The sequence below is a fragment of the Mauremys mutica genome, chromosome 19 (assembly GCF_020497125.1).
Source record: "Mauremys mutica isolate MM-2020 ecotype Southern chromosome 19, ASM2049712v1, whole genome shotgun sequence".
Classification (NCBI taxonomy): Eukaryota; Metazoa; Chordata; order Testudines; family Geoemydidae; genus Mauremys; species Mauremys mutica.
This window is the reverse complement of record NC_059090.1, coordinates 4,494,940-4,500,212: the sequence shown is the minus strand read 5'-3', so window position 1 is coordinate 4,500,212 and position 5,273 is coordinate 4,494,940. Positions and strand designations below refer to the sequence as shown.

At 50.5% G+C, this 5,273-nt stretch overlaps 1 long non-coding RNA gene across 1 annotated transcript; it reads left to right on the top strand.

Moving 5' to 3' along the window:
• Positions 1-1,380, top strand: LOC123352856. The gene is made up of 4 exons (XR_006574299.1): positions 1-236; positions 389-690; positions 867-939; positions 1,329-1,380. It is a non-coding gene; the product is annotated as an uncharacterized LOC123352856 (long non-coding RNA).
• The last annotated feature ends 3,893 nt before the right edge of the window (positions 1,381-5,273 follow it).

Below are 5,273 nucleotides of genomic sequence, written 5' to 3'. Positions count from 1 at the left end.
CAGATGGGAACATCCCAAAAGTCTGCAGAAGCTCAGCCTCTGAGGTGAACGTTGTGGCCCTAACCTCTCTCTGCTCTGTACCTCACAGGATTCCAGCCGGCTGTTCCAATGCAGGAGGAAAACTGTGCCACCGAAGTCTCCCAGCACCTGTGCAGTGAAGTGCCACTTACCCCCGCTGTGATTCACAGACCTTGCCCTGGCTGTCTGCACAGGGCTGAATTTCACCCCTTCAGAGTGTAAGGAAATAATTGGCTGAAGGCCTTTTTCTTTCTGGACATCTGTCTAGTGGGAAAGAACCCATGTCTGGTGCTTCAATGATGCAGAGAAGTGCTGATGCATTGCTTGATTTCCCCACCTTTTAATCTACTCTCTTCTTCTCTTTTAACAGGTATTCTAAGGGCCCCCTGTGCGTCATATGGGCGTTCTTGGGGGCGCAGATTGCTTCAGACCTGCACCTGAATAAATAATAGGGACTGAAATATGCAGACACTAAAGTTCTGCAGCCAAATTCTCAGGAACCTTTCTCTTCAATGTAGGATCAGGATTTTGTTTTGAATTGTTTTTTTTTAAAGTGCTAAGCAGATGCTACACTGTAAGAAGAGGAAACAGAAGCAAAAACTGAAAGACTGTGACTAAAACCAATGAACAGCTGCAGAGAATGGAGACCGGCAAAGCAGACAAATGAATACTGTGAGTAAATAACCTGAAAGCAAATGAGGAAGAAAACCTCATCTGGGTAATTGTGGCTCTTGGGGCAAAAATCAGGTTCCTGGTACGTAGCCTGGGTGAGATCATCCCTTTTACCTGAATCCCAGACCTGGAATTCCAATGTCATTCTCTGTGTGGTGTCCTTATTTTATTCCTAGGGAAAGGATCCCCAAAGGAGGTGTAAGGATCTGGGACTCTAGTGTCTGCCAGAAGCTTCAGCCACCTTCACAGGTAGAAGTCACTGGCTTTCCTACAATGCCGCTAGTGCTCTTCCTGCTCTCCAGATCTGCTCCCTCCAGCAGGACAGAGACACCCCTTAACTCCCTGAGTCCTGATTTCCTGCCATTCAAGGGGCTGAGGGTTTGCATTGCCCCCACCCCAACCATCTGAGACTTTTCCTATGGGAATCTCCCTAGAGCAGGGGAGAAATCTGTTCTTTCATTAGAACCAGTCTGCTTAGTAAATCCACCCACACTGACCTCATCTCAGCTGCTTTGTTTATCCAAGATTAGTGGTATCTTAGGAAAACCCTTAGCGTGTGGGGGTGTGAGGTGGAGCAGGGGATGCAGGAGCACCAGCAGATTCCCCTGAAGAACACCACCCTGTCTTTCTCTGGTCAGGTTAAAGCTCACCGTCCATTGCGGAGGTGAAGACCGGATGGGAGCTGCTGGATTGACCTTGATGTGCCATGTCAGGACCTACATCTCAGGGGTGGCCAGCAGCAGATGTAACACGTGTGTCCAGGAATGGGCTAAATAACCTACGTTGAGAGGTAAGTAAAATCATGGCCACATGTAGACATCACAGGAATTGGTGGGGATTGACCCAGGGTTCTTCAGCACAAGCCCCTCTCACTCACTGTCAACAAATCCAGCTCCACCCACTAGACCAAACCCCATTCCAGAGCCTGAGAACCCAGGAGCCCTGATTCTCAGACCCAGGCCTCACATCACAAGGCCAAACCTCCTCCTGTTATGGGCGTTGCAGAAGGGACCATTGGCAAAAAAATACCCTCTGCATTCCCTCTGTCAGAGACTGCGGCCACGGGTGACAAGTGAATGAGCTGAGATCTCCCCTGTGGGAATCCAAGGGGCTGCACATTTGGGGTTTCACAGGGACGGCCTCTGGCAGCCATTGACAGAGTGTTCCTGGCAGGAGATTTTCCATCTCTTACAAAGGGTTTCTGTTCCCACAGATCTCAGCAGCTCAGCAGAATGCGGGAGAGCCGAGTGCTGATGGGCTAGAGGGTCCCAGAAGTCGCTGTGCAGCAGGGGCAGTATCTGCAGTCACCGTGGGCCACACCCTGCGCTCCAGACAACCCAGGCTGGTTCCCTGGATTGCAAAGGGGACTTTGGCTTGGGGAATCGGTGCTGGTGCCTGTGTCCACAACTGGGATGTTTTTCTGAGGCTACTCCATGGTCCATGAAGCGCCATGAAAGCAAGAGGAGAATGGACATTAGAGAGTGAGGCCGGGACCTCTGCGGAGCTGCTGCAGTCAAACATCCACAGCCAGAAGAGAGATGATGGGAAACGCGCTTCACTGGCTGGCCACAGCCGCAGCAGCTGTCTCAGAAAGCTCTGCTCATGCTCCAGCCAACAGAGGCAGGACGAAGAGCCACACAGGGAGAGCCTGGGTTGCAATTAGCAAATCACGGTTTTTTCAGTGGATTATACTGCCCTGACCGTCTATTTCCTGCAATGTGCACATCCAGCCTCCCTAGCTGACCTCAATGGGAGTTAGGTTCTCCGTGCCCACAGGACAGGGCTGGCCTTACCATGAGGTGAACTGAGGCGGCTGCCGCAGGTGCCAAACTGTGGCAGGGCACCACTAGGACCCAGAGCGTAGAAAATTGTGTCTGGTGCTGGTGCATATGTTTTCTCTCCGCTGTAGATGCACAGGGATGGTGGAGTGCTGTGCTGGAGGAAGGGGGCCCAAGAGACATAACAGGCAGGCAGGAGAAAAGGGGAGAGGGAATAACAGAAAGCAGCAGGAGCTGCAGGGAGAGAGAGGAGGAGGAGCCTCTAATGTTCCTCTCGAGCACCCCCAGGAGTCTGGACTAACACCAGCTTGTCAGGGAGCTTCCTATTTCCTGCTGCTTCCCTGAACCCGCTTGAGGAGAACAGGCAGTCAACTGAAGTAGTAGGAGCCGAGTAGGCCCTTAAGATGCTGATATCTTCCCTCATTCAGACCCTGCTACCAGCCCGCTTATTTGTCCCCTGCCACTCTAGCTGGCACAGAACAGCAGTCATGAGTGAAAGAAGAAAACGCCCCTGTGAGGCAGCATTCAGAAAAAGAAAGAAAGCAAAGGAAGCTTTTCTGTCTAAGCAGGAAGGAGCTCTCCTGAGATACATAGACCAAAATGTTCATGGTGAGCCTTCTGGCCCCAGTGAGGATGTGAGTGGTGAGGAGATGCCTGATCTTCCAGGTAGTCAGAGTGCAGGAGACCTGGCAGCTACTGCAGCATCCATATCTCCATCTCAGATGGATGTAACCATGCACATTCCTGAAGAAAAGTATAGCTCAGAGAAGAGTGTGGTGGAGGCACAAGAAACAGCTGCTGCTGAGTTCAGTTCCTTAAATCTAGATGATCCAGGACTGTGGACCCACCTGAGCAGTAGCCTGAGGGACTTCCTTGTACTGCCTAGGCCACAGCAAGTGAAAAACTTCATGTTACCCAAAGACAATGAAAATAGAAGTTTCCATCCAACACATTCCTGGTGTGAAATCCCCAATGGTGACAAAGTGGAGAGGCCATGGCTTATGAACTCAAAAACCCAGAATACTGCATACTGTTTTTGTTGCAAACTCTTCTAGTCTAATGTTCCAGCCACACTGAGTTCTACAGGAACAAAGGACTGGACAAATCTGGCTAGAAATGTGGCATGCCACGAGAAGGCAGCAAATCAGCAGACAGCATTCCATAGGTGGAAAGAGCTTGAGATGAGCCTAAGGTTAAAGGTCACCAGAGATGATGAGCATCAAGAGAAGATTGCATCAGAGTTCTGAAAAGATTTTTTGCCATTGTGAGAGGGCTTGCTACCCAAAACCTAGCACTGCGCGGCACTTCAGATCAGGTGCGTGAGCCAAACAATGGAAACTTCTGCATAGAACCTCCTCACCACACAAGTTCCCCAACCCACCACCCTTTCTTTAATCATAATAATAATTCATAATAAATAAATGACTATTCATCAGAAGAAAGAAAGAACGTTCTAGTTCTTACATCTCCTGCTTTCTTTGTATGTGTCAGTCTTCCTTAGATCAGAGGGGCTTTGTTTCAGTGAGTGTCCTTACTTTCCCTGTCTCGTAAAGCGCACACTAGTGACACTGACCAGATAAATAATGGAGACATCACACGCACACAAAAATAACCAAGCCCTTTGTTATGGAGACTGTTCTCCTCAGTAAAGCAAGCTATAAACATTAGGAAATGCACAGAGGACTAAAAGGCTGCAAAGTGAAGCACTCTCAAGTTAGGAAATACCAGAATGAGCATTGCCTGTGCAACATTAACTCTGCAAGAAATGAGGCAGGGATCCTACAGGCCAAAGACTCCTTCAATACACAGCCCCAGAGCATAAACCCCTGTGCACTGAATAAGGAAGGGGTCCCGTGGGAAAAATATACTATGGGATCATGTCATTAAAGCCTGCATCATCCTGCAAATGCACAAGAGGACTGAATTGAGGGTGCCAGGGCAACACTTCTTTGGACATTTGCTAACCTGAGAATGCTTCACTTTGTAACCTTTCCATCCTGTTTAAAAGCCTTGACTTTGTATTTCCTAATGATTTTATTGATGAAAGCAAATGTGAGTAACATTAAATGAAGGGTTTTTGTTTGTTAATTTCCTTTTTTTTTTTTAATAGAAAGAAAATCTTTCATCTCTGTGCTGTGTAACGGGATGACCCCCCCGCTCCAGCCTGGAAGGGGTTGGAAAAGCCCTGCAGAGGGCTGGGCAAGGTAAAACCCTGGCTGATTGGGGGAAGTGGCTGCAGCTGGGGCCATGCCCCAAACTGAGCGACAGGGCCTTATAAGAAGGCCAGGGAAGCTGAAAGGATCTCTCTCTCTCTCTCTCTCTGTCTCTGTCTCTGTGAGAGGAAGAAGAAGAAGGGCCTGGGTGCAGGGAGCTAGAGACAGGGAGCTAGAGACCTGAGTGGAGCTGGGCTGGGGAGCTCCTGCCTGGAAAGCCCCAGGCTGTGGCCTAGCATAAGGCCAAGAGGTCCTGGGGGTTGCAGAGGGCAGCCCAGGGGTAGGCCAAGGCAGCAGGTCCAGACCCTCCTTGCTGGTGATGAGTGGCTGATCCTGCAGCCTGCCCCAGGGCGTGGGGGCTAGACAGTGACTGGCAGTAGCTGTATACTGATGCGAGGTGGGGATAGTGGGTTGGAGGTTCCCCAAGGAGGGGAGACCCTGAGACTGAGGGGTTACTGCCAGGCAGGGCCGGCTCCAGACACCAGCCTAACAAGAAAGTGCTTGGGGCGCACCTTGGGACCGGGCGGCACTCGGGGGGGGGAGGGTTGTTTTTGTTTTGGTTTGGCCGGGCGGCACTGGGGGGAGGCGGGGC